Source organism: Pipistrellus kuhlii, unplaced genomic scaffold (genome assembly GCF_014108245.1).
Source record: "Pipistrellus kuhlii isolate mPipKuh1 unplaced genomic scaffold, mPipKuh1.p scaffold_m20_p_36, whole genome shotgun sequence".
NCBI classification, from domain to species: domain Eukaryota; kingdom Metazoa; phylum Chordata; class Mammalia; order Chiroptera; family Vespertilionidae; genus Pipistrellus; species Pipistrellus kuhlii.
This window is the reverse complement of record NW_023425536.1, coordinates 914766-929094: the sequence shown is the minus strand read 5'-3', so window position 1 is coordinate 929094 and position 14329 is coordinate 914766. Positions and strand designations below refer to the sequence as shown.

General features: G+C 39.0%; 1 pseudogene; it reads right to left on the bottom strand.

Moving 5' to 3' along the window:
* Positions 1-7916: 7916 nt before the first annotated feature.
* Positions 7917-8015, bottom strand: LOC118732256 (annotated as a pseudogene).
* Between the last annotated feature and the right edge of the window lie 6314 nt (positions 8016-14329).

The window sequence follows — 14329 nt, the reverse complement described above, 5'->3', positions numbered from 1 at the left end:
CTTTAGGGCCATCCATCTTTATAAGTGACACTTTATTTCCCCTTCACTGGAAGATATTTCTTTGTTCTGCCCTGGAGAAGACAAGAAAAGAACCTTTCATTTATAGAAGTTATACCAGTGATGTTCTTCTCAACTTTAATATTGTAGCTCGTTAGGAGAATGTAATAATGGAGAAGTCCCTTTGCATAGTTTTGGAGGTGAAGAGGCAAAATCAGCCACTCAGCGGTTGCACACTTAAATTTCTGAGACTCAGTTTCTTAGTCTGAAAAATGGCATAGTAATTTTCTTAGGATCCTTGTGAGAAATCAATGGTAGAAGGGTTCAAAATATGTAGCCATTTCTGTTTCAGGTGTTATTATTAACCTACACCAACTAGGGAGAGGGACAGCCTTTCAGTCCTGTGGGGCTGGCAGGAATAAGTGTTTTTTCCTTGTCAGGCTGACAGTGGATCCCAATTTCCATCCCTCCCAGGAAATTGGAGAATTTCTTGACATAACTTAGTTTAGTTTCATTGTATGTTCACCCAGGGCATGTCTACAAGAAAGAATCAGAACCCTAGTGTAGCATGAGAAGTAGAAAATGCTTCACGGATAATTAATCCATAAGACTCCTGGTTCAGTAAAATGCTCTACTATAATATATTTCAAAGCCTCATTTGTGAAATTGACTACCTGAGGAAGAGTTTCTTTTTCAGTCAGAAGTATAGTGTGGTGTTTTGGATCTTTCTCAGGTGGTTGACTGAGCAAATATAATGACTACTATTTACTGAATAGTTTGGAGAATATTTTGTACTCAAGAAACTGAACATGTCCAAACTCAGAGGTAGGATGGACCATCTCATGTTCTAAGACCAGTAACCCCATCAGTGTTGTTTGGTCATAGTAAGTGGGAAAATATAGGATATGAAGATGGAGAGAGAGGCATGAACCAAACATTCTCTCTAATGAAGACCTTATATTGCATCTTATCAGGCATATTAAATTGCACCCATGTCCCTAATTATATATAACTTTTATAGAACTAAATGTGTTCTGTTGACTAGCTGATATGGCCATCTTTAGATTTTAAAATAAATATGAGTTATTTTTTATTTTGTGTATCTATTTTTAAAATATATCTTATTGATTTTTTATAGAGAGGAAGAGAGAGGGATAGAGAGTTAGAAACATCTATGAGAGAGAATCATACATCAGCTGCCTCTTGCACACCCCCTACTGGGGATGTGCCCACAACCAAGTTACATGCCCTTGACTGGACTCGAACCTGGGACCTTTCAGTCTACAGGCCCATGCTCTTTCGACTGAGCCAAACTGGCTTTGGCTATTTTTAAAAATTGCATTAATGATCATTTTTCTTAAGTCACAGTGTGCTATATCCTTTAAAGTTCCCCAGGATCTTGACACTGGGCTGTAGCATTGGGATAGCATTGCCTTGCTGAGTGAAAGAATGGATCTGAGAAAGGCAAGAGTAAAAGAGAAGCAAGGGTGTCAGCAAAGATGCTGTTGTCATGTCAAGGAGTATTGGGTCTCAAGTTATGGTGCTGCACTAGAGAGAGAAAGAAGTGAGCAAATCAAAGATAGATTTTGTTAGTAAAGCTTACAGGCTCTGGTGATAGCTGAGATGTCATAAGGGAAATGAGTAAATGGGGGAAAATGCAGGCTTACTCCATGATTCATAGCTTGAGTAACTGGGAGAATAATACAAATAATAAATAATTATGTATTGATTCATTTAATATAAAACTAGTAAATAACCACACATTAAATAACATGTTTTATAAGAACAACTACACTTATTTTATAAAGGACAAAGAGAAAATAATGGCACTGTTTTATATTTTTATCAAGCTCATTAATGTCTGACCTGGTAGAAGACAGATTCTCCTATCTGCCTCTGCACTCCCATCTGTTGTGATATCACACATCATGTAGTTTTTGGAAAATAATACTGTGCATTCATGTCAAAATGGCTGTGAAAAAGGCAAATAATGTTTCAGCATAATTATGCAACTTGTTTTGACCTTGTGAATCCCTAGGGCCCCTGAATGCACATGAATGCTTCTAAGGTAAGATAGTTGATGATTCCCAGCATCTTTCTCCTATTATTTCTTTACTTCCTTTCTCCTGACTTTTTGTATAACTTTGTTTCTTTGTTCTTCTCACAGTCTTAAACTGCCTTTATGGGAAATTGTAGTATACTAGAGACCCAGTGCACAAAATTCGTGCTTGTGGGGGAGGGGGGGGCGGTGGTATGTGTCCCTCAGCCCAACCTGCACCTTCTCCAATCTGGAACCCCTCGTGCAATGTCCGACGCCTGTTTAGACTCTGTGGGATGGGTCCTAAACAGGCAATTAGACATTCCTCTCACAATCCAGAACTGCTGGCTCCCAACCACTTGCCTACCTGCCTGCCCAATTGCCCCTAACTGCCCTCCCCTGCTGGGGCAGCCATTTTGTGGCAGCCATCTTTTGTCTACATGGGGGCAGCCATCTTTGACCATATGGGGGCGGCCATCTTGTGTGTTGGAGTGACAGTCAATGTGCATATTATTTCTTTATTAGATAGGATTTAAATTTAAATCTAGATAACTCTTTGGAAATCCCACCCTCCTAATTCTTACTTCCAATCCCTCCATTCACTGGGCTTACAGAAATTCATAACCTCAGATTTTAGTTTTACAACTCATCCTTCCCTTGTATTTTCTGATTAAAGGAAAATGTTTCATAGGAGCAAAGGAAGCAGCCTGCACTGTCTGTCTCCAAACTTGCTTTTCAGCATGGAGGCCAGTCTGGCACTGTACCCCTGAACAATCCCCATTATCCCAACAACATTTACCATAGTTTCTTGGCTCATTTTCGGGAACCAATTCTGTTCAGGGAGGGTGGGCTGACAACTATAAAATCTTTGTTATGTGGGAAATCAAAACACACTTTCAGATATTTGATTCTGTTCTTGGCAGACTGAATGTTCTACACCCTTGGATACATGACTTTCTAATACTTGGTTTCTTGAGAAAACATTCTTTTATGTCCTAGCTCTTGGCTTGAACAAACAGAATAAACCCAGCATAGGTAAGAACAGAGGGATATATTTATGAAGCCTGATCTTATAGTTCAAAAACATCTATTAACACACAACTGTAGAAAGCACACTTTTCTCTTAAAGGATAAGTATGCCCTGTCATTGAGATCTGGTAATTTTGGAATAAACTATAGAACTGCATAAACTAGTATATAACTAGTCAGGAAATAGCATATTAAATGGAACTGCTATGTGTTATGAGTGTCCATTCACTTAAAGGATGAACATTTTATTTTAATTATATCTGTTTTTATCAAATAGGAATATATACATTAAATCCTATATAATAAGAGGGGAATATGCTAATTATCCATTACTCTATAACATCATGACCAATCTACAAGTGGTGGAGAGCTACAGGAGGGTGGGTCAGCAAGCTGCAAGGAGATAGAGCTACAGGAGGGTGGGGTAGTGGGCAGAGAGCTACGAGCAATGGTGGGCAGGTGGCCAGCTGAGGCACACATCAGTGAGCTACTCAAGCATGGATTAGTGTGCAGGGCTACTAGTAATGATATAAGAGTAAGAAAAAATTTTGTTAGTGTTGGTATTAAATATAAAGCTAACGTAAGACAGTTTAGATTATCTGAGATTTGACATGCACCTACCTCTTACCATAGGTCAGGACTTGGTACTCAAGAGTCAGTGAAATAAGTCAGTCAGAGAATGGCATAAGTGATTTCACTTATATGTGGAATCTGAAGACAAAATAAATAAATAAAATTGAAACAGACTCTTAGACACAGAGAGCAGATTGGTGGATGCCATAGGGGAAGAGTGTTGGGAGATGGGATGGCAAAGGTGAAGGGATTAAGAACTACAGATTGGCAGTTACAAAACAGTCAAGGGGATGAAAAGTACAGCATAGGAAATTCGGTCAATTATGTTGTGACTACTATGTGTGGTGCCAGGTGGGTACTAGAAATATTGGGGCAAAACTTTGTAAAGTGCTTGTTTATCTAACCATTATGCTAAAAGCAATACAAAATAGTATTTAAAGTAAATTGTAAGTGAAAAAAACATAAAATAAAGAATTCGTGTTTTTCAAGTTTGTTAATTTCTCATTCATTTCAGTTTTGATTGTTTCTACCTGACCCATTGTATTTGGTTTGTATCTTTTACAGAGAAAACATCTTCTTGCAACGTAGCTGTTCATTCATTAACTCACTCATCCACTTATCCATCAAGTATTTATTGGACAAAAATGAAAAATGATTTGATCCCTGCCATCAAAGGAATCATGGCCAGATAAGGAAAAGAGCTGTAGGGGATGTAAAACAAAGAATGTGATAAGTGAAGACTGCATGTGGCCTAAAATCTGACTCTTCTAAGCAAGGCATCTCCATAGGAATCCATGACATTTTAGTTGGGCCTTGAAGTGTTAGTAGGACTTTAGCAGGTGAGAAAAGAGAAGACAAGGAGAGATAGGAACAACCAGGAAAAGAGAATGTTCTGCACAGGAAAGATAGTATTAGCAAGCTGGACAGGTAAAATGGGCCTGTATGTTCAGTTTGATAGTCACCTCAGCTCTTTTCCATAACAATTAGGACATCAAGAAGTTAAGTATATTTTATATATTTGTTAAAGCCAGTAGGCTATATAATAATCACTTGTGTGTCCTCAGTAAAACATAAATATATATATATATATATATATATATATATATATATATATATATATATATATATATATATGGAAGAAGGGAGAAGGAAGGGAGAGAGAAATAGGAACATCAATGTTAAGAGACAATCATTGATTGGCTGCCTCTTGAACACCCCCTACTGGGGATCGAGCCAGCAACCCAGGCACATGCCCTTGCCTGGAATCAAACCTGAGACCTTTCAGTCAGCAGGCCAATGCTCTATCCACTCAGCCAAGCCAGCTAGGGCTCTAAAGTCCTTCTTAGTGGGAATATTTGACTTGATTCATTTGAGGACTCTGGAAAATGAAAATAGCTCCATTAAGTAAGCCTACAGAAGCCTCATCAATATTCTTATATCTGGTAAAGTTAAACAGCAAAATAAGTTACTTTAGGAAAGTCATACTAACATTTTGCATAATATTTATTTATACATTTCCATTCAATATTTCTTGCTCAGAAGAAACTTTTCAGAAGAGCCACTTCTATCAGTTTTATGTTTGATTCTTGCAAATTCAACTGTTTCCTGAATCTAGTTCTCATTCTAAATGTTCAGTGCCTTTCTGAGTTTATGCCTCCAGAAATATCAGCTCTTACCTGGACAGTCCCACCTCCAGCCTGTTTTCATCTCCTCCTTCTTGTAGAGAAATCTAAGATCCAGATTTGCTTTCACTTATTTTACTTGCAGTCTTCACTGCAAGAAATCTATCCCTGCTCTGCTAAGCTTTACCTCATTCATTTATCCACTCATTCAGAAATACTCACTGAGCACATATTTACTTATTCTGTATCAGGTACTGGAGATAAAATAGTGCACAAGGTCCTATAAGGGTTCTCCTATTTTTTTTTTCTAATTAGTTCCAATATTGTTTCCAGTGGAAGTGGGGTCCCTGAGGTGTCACAAGAAAAAGCATTTTCAAGGACCCACAAGAAAAAATAAGGTCTAGTGGTAAGATTAATTTGGATGAAAATAAAAGGTGGCCCCTGGGTTTCCAATGCCCCATCTGTTGTGTGTCCCACCATGGAAAATTGGGGCCAGAAATAGGGCAGAAATCCTGTGCCATATTAAAGCTTCATGCTTTGAATCCCACCTGGTCCCAGGGCACAGGCAGCTGCTAAGTGGTTTCAGTCTCTGTCCAGGTAGCTAAGCCTGTCCCAGGCCATGATCCATTGCAGTGTTATTGTCCCAGACTTCTGCCTGGAACCTAGGTCTGAGTCTTAGCCACCATCAACCACAAGGCTGCTAAGGCCACATGGTTACTATGGCCAGCACCTAATGAAGGGAGCAAGGTAGTGGAAAGAGAGCTCCTTGTTCCCAGGCTTGAAAAGGACCAGAAACTTTTTCAAAATAACCAATCAACTTCCAAAGGTTTCCTGGATGTGTGCTGGGCCCTCCTTCCAACCAAGTTATTGTTCCCCCAGGCTAGACTGCCAGGCCTCTGTGGTCGCCATCTGGCTTCCATTGCATGTGCTTACTTCCTCCTGGTTTTGTTCCTTTCCTCAGTGACCTGCTGGGTAGGACCCTGGGTTCCCTGGAGAGTGTGTGAAGCTGTAGCTTCCCCGTGAAGCAAGCAGGATCAGTGTCTGATTCAGCTCCCCAGCCCATTAGACTCAACAATGTCCGATTCCCTTTGCTTTCTTTATTAATATCCATCTACCTATGCTAACAATATGAGACAACTGAAATTAAATAATTCACTTATACTATACCCAAACTCTCCAAGTTGCCAAAAAATGAAATAGAGTTGACTCTTGATCAATGAGCAGGTTAGGGGCACCTACCACCAGCAGTTGAAATATTAAGTTGCCCCCCTACTCCCCCCTCCAGCATATGTGGATTCCTAGCCTTAGAGGAAAATATATAGGTCAAAAGAGTAACGTTCTTGAATTTTCTATAAGATCAATAGTAGGTTGGGTAAGATTACTACAGTGAAAAAATAAAAACATAGTTTATATAACAGGAGCAAGGAAGTCAGTTAGAAGGTAGAAGAATATTGAAAATTTGATCTGCTTAAACTAAGTAGCTTCATTAGTTCCAAATGCTGTTTATTATTATGGTTGTTGGCACATTTTCAAAATGCTTAAAATAATTTTATTAGGATTAAGTTTGCAAACATAAAGTGAGTTTAATACATTTGGATTTGAAAATAAAATGGGATTTCAATATAAGGAGCTCTGTATATTTTTCTAAAATAGGTACAGAGCAACATTTAAAACATCTTGGCATCTGTCTGTGAAAATTCATACTAATATTGCCATAGTAACAGACTCTTCAAACTTTCACATAAAGTATATGCACTTAAATGTATTAAGTATTATGAATACAACTTTATCAGTCTGTTCCATGTTTCCACACCTTTGATTTGAGCATTTGCCCCTGATGGTCAGTGTGTGTCATAGTTTCTGGTCAAACAGTTATTTGGTCACTTATGCTTTTATATATATATATATATATATATATATATATATATATATATATAGTGATTTTTTTGACAATTCCTTATTTCTGGGCTCAGTTCCTCTTATTTGTCATTTGATCCTTTTATTTATTAAAAACATCCAAGTGGTATACTCTTTAATTATAAGCATTTTATCAAATTCCTTCTGAATCTAAACTTATCTTTAATAGGAATTGAATCTCATTAGTGTTGAAATCTTTCTCTTAAATTATCCAATCGATTAATCATTCAGTCATCTATCATATATTCAGTACTGGATCAAGTATACCAAAGGATACAGAAGAAATAGGGGAAAAGGAGTTTATATAGGCTAAGCCAGTATACAATAAACCATCCCTTATAAAATACAGTCCTTGAGTGCAATAGAAAGAAGGGGCTCCGTGAAAGTTATATAAGGTAGGCCATGAGTTGGGCTTGGAAGGGTAAAAAACTGTTTGAGGTGGGGGTGAGCTTTTATTACCAGTATCCTTGTCTTACATAGAAGGAGTTATTTCTTTCTCTTCTTTCTTGTATCCTATTGCTGAACATTGATTTTTGCTCATCTGTTTTCAGAGACCCACATTCTAATTATTGTTTTTAACCTCTGGAAAACCATGGGAAAAATGACACAGGCTGTGAATGCTCAGCATCTCCCAGATATTTGAGAAGGAATCACATTTATACTTGTACATTTATATAGAAATACTATTTAACATCCCAAATTTGTTTTCTGTTTCTAGATTTAGGTTTATGTACATTTTTTAAAATATAGAAAGTTTCATGGATTTATGTCTGATTCTTGCACAGGGGCCTTCCTAATCTCTGCATCGTTCCAGTTTTTTTGCGCTGCCACGTGAGCACTGTTAGAGAGGACTGAAGATTGACAAACCTAACTTTGAATGAGTAGCAAACTAAATTGAAGACTGTGAGAATGTGAAGGGTTCTCTGCAGACTGTCCAAGGGAACCAAGGGAATGTCAGATTGTGCAATAGATCACAGGATTGATGTTTACGGTAGTGCATTGGAAAGGAACTCTGAAGGCAGGTTTGGGGATCATAGTCAGATCGCTGATTCCGGCATTAAGAACTCGCGCAAGGGAGAATGATAAATGGTAGATGATAAATGGGTCGAATATCAGGGCTCACCATAGAGAAAGACACACTGGGGTGCACGGCTGCTTTAGCATTTAAGATTGGGGAGGATAGGCTACCTATTTCGGTTCAGAATGAAACTATACTATAGTTCAGAAATGGGGATTATATCTCATTTCTGCTTTTGGCTTGTGTTTCCGACAGAATTAGTTATAAATATAAAAACATATAATTGTCTAAGTTTGTAGATGTGCGAAAAACTATTCACACTTAAAAACCAGCTCATCCGGAGCTGGTTCTTTCTCTTTGTTATCAGAGTTTGGGCTACTTCAGTGAGCCAGGAGGTGCGCTAAACTGGACAGCCCTATAAGCAGATAATTAGAACAAATGTAATAAGTGCTGCAATCAAAACATGAGTCAAATGCCAATGAAAGAGTGATTTCTTGGAGTAGGATCCATTGACAGCTTGACTCAGACAGTGCCATTTGGACTAGAGTTCTCTGGGTGGACAGGGGAAGGAGTGTGGAGGAACTGTGGAAGGACATGGCTGGATCAGAATCCCCACTTGGCAACTTTCATTTTGTCAGGTAATTATACAGGATGTAGCTAAAATAATAATAATAATAATAATAATAATAATAATTATTATTATTATTATTATTATTATTTTAGCTTTGTGAACCAATGATTATTTTCTAGAAAATTCCAAGACAGTGATTGGCAGGGAGTTTATATCATTTCAAGTTACCCTACTAGGAAAAAAATCAGAGAAGTTACTTGGTTCTATAGAGCAGATAAGACAAAAATATAAGTTTCATATGACATTTCTTTTGTCTTCAAGTTTCAATAAAAAATACAATTTTAACAAATGTTATGAGATATTTATAAAAATTATGTAAGGCTGCATAGGTAAAGAAAAATGTCATTAGCAATGAAGTATTAAGAGTGGGAAACAATGCATTTGTTTTCATTACATCAGATAAATGTGGAATGAAATTCTAATAAGAATGGGTTTCCTTTTAATACCTTGGCAACCCCCAACTGCTTTTCTTTATTGATATTAATTTACCATTAAATTGAAAATAATTTTCTAAAATTCAAATTTAAATTAACTAAAAGGTTTTCACTTAACAGGAGTGAATCAAACAGTTCTGAAATTAATTGAGAAAAAATAAAAAGAATATACATAAAATAAGCAAAATTAGAAAAAAAAATATTATGAGGCCCTATTGTTCTGTATTTGCTCCTTTGAGGTCTAGTGCTCCACAGTTTGTTCACATAGTCTTTACTAATTCATAGGGAAGAGAAGAGTAAAATAATAAATATACATTTAAAGCTACATTCAGTTTGGAGGTCACTCTCATGGTTTGGTTATAGAAGAAATGGTGATGTCCTTAGGAACATGTCCTGGTTCCGCCATGAGGAATTACTGGTAAAAGTCAATAACTGTGCCTCCAGTTTATGCTATGTATACTGTAACTTTTCCTTGTTCCTTTTTTCTCTCTCAGTCAGTCATTTATCTATGTCCTCTTCCATTCATCTGGATATATCTCCTATTGATGTTTTACTGATTTCTGCTTTTTTCTCATACCATTCTTGGTGTAATCATCTCCAGTCCATATTTACCATTATTTTCTGTTCAATTTAGGCTCCTGATGAATATCTCTGACAGACCTAAGCTTAACTTTTGTCCCTACCACTTTCTACCCAGGCAGAGTACTCACTTTATCTATATTACTTGGCCTAAAAAACAAAAACTGAAAATTAGAGGAAAATAAATAAAATGGGAAGGCTAAAGTTTGTTTGGAGCATTTGAGCACATGTTAGAAGCATGCTGTGTTCTTTCTGGTAGAATTTCTCTGATATATTTGTTATCATGCAATCTCTATTTTTCTGTGTGACGGTAGTCATTTTTATTTTCTGAGAAAAATTAATGTTTTCTGAAGTCTTATTTCATAGGAAGTAAGAAATTCAACTGGAAATGGATAACTATTAGTAAAAGAATATATCAAACACATTTTTGGAATTGGATTCAACAAGATTGCTAAACATGGCCAGTTTAGTGCTATTTTCTTTGTTTAAATAGAGTTTACAGAAGACATCTGATTTATGTAACTTGCAGAATCCTTTATGGATCTTAACTTATTACTAAAAGAAGCCCTAGCACTGCCCCTCCTCGAGAGAGAAGGAACTCTGCTTCCTTCACAGTTGAAAGCCCCACTATGGCCGTAGCTTCCTGCCCTTTTCATGTTAGCCCAGTGCTGTGGGGAATGGTTGTGTTCTCTATGCTGTGTTAGTGTGTATGCATGCTTGTGTGCACATATGTGCATAAATGTGTACACATGCGTATTTGTAGGAGCAAGAGGAGGTCTCATCTGTGATAGCAATAGTTTTGGTGGGGGATACGAAATATAATTTAAAATCTCAGAATCTATATAGAGTTATATGTCACAAATTTATTATAAAGCTACCCAGAGCTAGAGCTGTTTTAAATTCATTTCGTCCTTTGGGGAGCTAAGCCCTCTTAGTTGCCTTGACTGTCATATTGGCCTCTTAACAGATTTCCCTGCTTCTAATCCCCATGTCTGTCTACCTGTATTTCAATCAATGGCCAGGGTTCTCTTCATGAAACAAATGCGTTCATTTCAATTCTTGTGTTGAAAGCCTTCTGTGACTCCCATTTGCTCTAAGATAAAACCCACACCCTTAGCAGGTGATTGCAAGTCATCCACAATCTGCTCCCAATCAATTTTTACAGCTGTAGCCTTTATCATTATTCTCTCCTGCCTTTCCCTTAGTCTACATATGAGTGCTAGGGCTATCACGGACTATCCTCATTCCCAGAATGAACTTGCATGATTGTTGCCCAGCTTCCCATCAGCCCATGAGGCAAGCCTTTCCCTTCACATTCATTTGTTGAAATGTTACTCATCCCTCAAGGTCTAGTGAAATGTCCCCTTCTATTCTAGATTTCTGGCCAAATTTCTCATTCCCTCATCTGTGGGTTGCAGCACTCTGTTTTTATTTCTATTGTAACAATAGAGATTTTTAATCCTAGAATTTATGGAAGAAATTTGATTTCCAATAATCTATTCTGTTGTCAGTATTTTGCTGGATTTGGTTCTGAATGTATGTTCCTGTTTGTGACATTTATATCATGCCTAATTATATATATATATATATCCTATATAATAAAAGCCTAATATGCTAAGTGTCCAGTTGTCCAGTCATCCATTCAACCAAAGCATAATATGCTAATGATATGCTAAGGCCATCAACTGCTTGCTATAGCATGCAATGACCAGCAGAGGGCAGACACTCTGACTAGTAGGTGAGCTTGCTGCTGGGGTCCGGCTGATGCTGATTGGGATTGAGAGAGAAGGGCCAGACATGCCCTGGAGCCCTCCCATGGCCCCTCTCCAGCTGGTCAACTTCCCGTGTCCCTCTCAAGTCCCAATCGTGCACTGGTGGGGTCCCTTGGCCTGCCCTGCACCCTCTTGCAATCTGTGAACCCTCAAGGGATGTTGACGAGCCAGATTCGGCCTGATCCTGCAGACCAGACCTAGGGACCCCACTGGTGCATGAATTCATGCACTGTGCCTCTAGTGTGTGTGTGTGTGTGTGTGTGTGTGTGTGTGTCTATATATATATATATATATATATGTATGTATATACAATATATATATACATATGCATATATATATATATATATATATATATATATATATATATATATATATATAAATAAATAAATCAGGGTCATAACATCCAAAATGACCAAAGGCACAACTGAACGCCAGGCTGCATGTGCAGTAGGTGAGCGGGCTGAACTTCTGACCTCTCAGAGAGAGAGAGAGAGGCAGGGCTGATCAGCAGTGCAGTGGCTGCAGGAGAGGCCAGCAGGTTGATCAGACCCTGCTTCTTTCTCTGGGCTTCGCCAGCAGCCAAGCCTCTCTCTCTCTCTCCCAGAGGTCGGCAGTTCACCTTGCTCATCAGCAGCCTGGGGTGGCTGCTGATCAGCCCCATCTCTATGATCAGGCCTGGAGATATGCCTGGTGATGCTGACTGGCATAGGAACCGACTGTTCAGAACCAAATTTGGGTGAATTGTGAGGAGCCAGTGGCTGCCTAGAAGGCAGAGCTTTTGACACTGACTGGCATAGAAACCGACCAGTCAGAACCTACTCTAAATGAACTGCAAAGGCAGAACCTAAGGTAGGGGATTGAGGGCAACAACTGTTTCATGTAAGGTGTAAGAAAGCAATTCAATTTTTTAATGACTGGTTTGGCAATATAGTACATATGGCTGGCTATCAGTTGAGATACAGAGAATCTGAGGTTTTGTCCGCCAAGAGCATCTCCTCCTGCTGAAAAAAGGCCTTTCTCCCCCATTTAAGCATTCCTCTCCTATATAATCTATCTATGCTAACAAAAGGGTAATATGCTAATTAGACTGGGACAACTGGCCATCTTCCAAGCATTAAACTTCCTTATGGACAAAGCCATGGTGGTGGGGGTTGAGGCAGAGGCAGTTAGGGGTGATCAGGCCAGCAGGGGAGGGCAGTTAGGGGCAATCAGGCAGGCAGGCAGAGAGGTTAGGAACAATTAGGAAGGCAGGGATCAAGGTAGGGGCAATCAGGCTGGCAGGGGGTGAGGTACGGGTGATCAGCCTGGCAGGCAGAGGGGTTGGGGCAATCAGGCACGGAGGCAAGTGAGTGGTTAGGAGCCAGTCATCCCGGATTGCTAGAGAGATATTGGACTGCTAGGTGCATGGGAATCTTGCACTGGAGGGGTTGTGACCTGTAGGGATTGGCCCGCTGTGGGAGTGGCTGTGGACCCGCCTTCTGAGCAGCTGCCCCTGCTGTGGAAGCACTGCTCATCCCAATTAGCTGAGTGGCGCTCCCACTGTTGTAGTACACTTACCACCAAGGGGCAGCTCCTGCATTGAGCATTGTTCTGGTTGTTCCATCATTGGGTCATTGGGTTTTTATTATATAAAGTATCTGAATTTTTACCTCCTTAATTTTATCTTTCTGGGAAAAATAAGTGTGCAAATAAATCATTATTTATAAATTTAATTATTTGTCTTTTGATTTCCATTTACCAAATGTAGTCTGCATGGTAAGCAAAGGCCAAACAAATCTCTTTCTCTCCTCCCTCTCTCTCTCCTCTTTCTTATGTTTCTTGACAGCCTCTAATCCCATTCATATGCAGAGTAGGGACTCAATTATGAGGAGTTAAATAGAAATGATTCAATAAAACAAAAAGGTGGTTAACTTCTACAGTGTTAATGTCTCTGAGGTTCCTCCTGTGAAGAAGTTTGATAATTACTAAAGGGTGTGGGTGAAGTCCTGGCCTGTGTAATGCAAGTCAATGTACTAGTGCTGACAATAGTACTTGGCCCATGGGTCTTATCAGCAGCTGCAGGTGTTCAGGAATCTGGAGAAGGAGCTGTGAATAAATGAATGAAGAGGCTATAGAAGAAATATGAATTTGGAAGGCATTTTGGGGTGCCAGACAGAAATTTAGTTGTAATGACTATGCACCCTGAATCTCTGGACCCAGAGATTTTTATTCACATATTTTACCCTCTAGCAAAGCAGATATACATATTAAAAGCAAGGTCAGGTAAACAATAAAGGACCATCAGGTTGGGGGAATTGCCTTAGGCCAGTGGTCAGCAAACATGAGGCTCAAGAGCAGTGATTTGCTGCTCTGTTGACTGAGTTTGCTGACCACTGTCATATCTTTGCACACAATATGCCACAATTGCCTAATCCTCACAGCTTCCAACTACAAGGTTGCATTTAGTCTATCAGAGTGGCAAACTGCTACTCTAATGTGGCTCGCAAGCCTCAGTTTGCTGACCACTGCCTTAGACTGTTCTAGCAGCACATAATGACATGCAGATTTTAGCCTGGTGAAAGAGTCCATTCAACCATATGAGGACTTCTCGCATTTATTATGATCCGCTGCCTTCCTCTGCCTGTCTGATGACCCAGCTGAAATTCCAGACCACAGTTCAGAAGTTTAGAGACAAGAGTATTCCCTCAATTCCACTGAAGCCACACACATTTTATAAACA